This window comes from Crocuta crocuta, unplaced genomic scaffold (assembly GCF_008692635.1).
Source record: "Crocuta crocuta isolate KB4526 unplaced genomic scaffold, BGI_CrCroc_1.0 scaffold55, whole genome shotgun sequence".
NCBI classification, from domain to species: domain Eukaryota; kingdom Metazoa; phylum Chordata; class Mammalia; order Carnivora; family Hyaenidae; genus Crocuta; species Crocuta crocuta.
Genome location: NW_027530512.1, coordinates 4,519,659 through 4,520,856, shown reverse-complemented (window position 1 = coordinate 4,520,856; position 1,198 = coordinate 4,519,659). Strand labels below are relative to the sequence as shown.

Sequence of the window (1,198 nt, the reverse complement as noted above, 5' to 3'; positions counted from 1 at the left end):
GTCCATAATCAATTGACCTATATGTGTGAGTCATGTTGAACTGTCTATTCCATTTCATTGATCTACATGTCTGTCCATATGCCAAAACCACACTGTCTTGATTAATATAGTATCATAAGAGATTTAAAATGCAATAATGTGAGTCCTCCATTTTTGTTCTTCTGTTTCAAAATAGTTTTGACTATGTTCCTTGCATTTCCATATAAATCTTAGAATCAGCTTGTCAATTTCTTAAAAAAAAAAAAAGCCAGGTGGGGATTTTGATTGGGATTTCTTTGAATCTTTAGGTTAATTTAGGGAGAGTTGACATTTTAGCAATATTGAGTCTTGAGTCTTTTGATTCATGAACATAGTATAGCTCTCCTTTTTTTTTTTTTTTGGTCTTCTTTAATTTTTCTCAGCAGTATTTTATAGTTTTCAGCAATAGGTATTACATTTTTTCTTAGACTTATTCCTAAGAATTTCATGGTTTTTTTATGCTAATGTAAATGTTATTTTTAAAATTTCAGTCTTCTTTAATTTTTCTCAGCAGTATTTTATAGTTTTCAGCAACAGGTATTACATTTTTTCTTAGACTTATTCCTAAGAATTTCATGGATTTTTGATGCTAATGTAATTTTTAAAATTTCAGTTTCTGATTTTGTGTGTATATATATATATATTGAATTGAATTGAATATATTGATTGAATATATATATATATATATATACACACACACACACATATTTCCCTCTCCCCCGGATTTGATTTGCCAAAATTTTGTTAAGAATAGTCATGTTTAGAGCTCCCAGAATCACATCTGGAGAGTGGTTAGTATTCTGCCAGCTTTGGAATGAGAGGGAAAGCAAGCCTGGCAGAGGTCCCCATTCCATTCCCAGCTTCCTCAGTAGCTGGTGTTTGGAAGACTCTCTACAACAATGTTCAAGCCGTGAGCAAGAAAGCCTCCTTCCAGGACCCTTTGACACCATTTCTGCCTCTTTCCTGAAGGTATTATGGCTGCCTTCTGACCTCTGCTGAAGCCCAAGATTCTTAAAAAGAGGACCAAGAAGTTCATCTGGCACCAGACTGTTATGTCAAAATTAAGCACAACTGGCAGAAAACTAGAGGCATTGACAATAGAGTGCACAGAAGATTCAAGGGCCAGCTCTTGATGCCCAATGTTGGTGATGGGAGCAACAAGAAAACAAGTGCATGCCTG

General features: G+C 34.6%; 1 non-coding gene across 1 annotated transcript; it reads left to right on the top strand.

Annotated features, from left to right (window-relative positions):
- Positions 1-781: 781 nt before the first annotated feature.
- On the top strand, positions 782-920 carry LOC144234076 (small nucleolar RNA SNORA7). Its single transcript, XR_013335854.1, has one exon. It is a non-coding gene; the product is annotated as a small nucleolar RNA SNORA7 (small nucleolar RNA).
- The last annotated feature ends 278 nt before the right edge of the window (positions 921-1,198 follow it).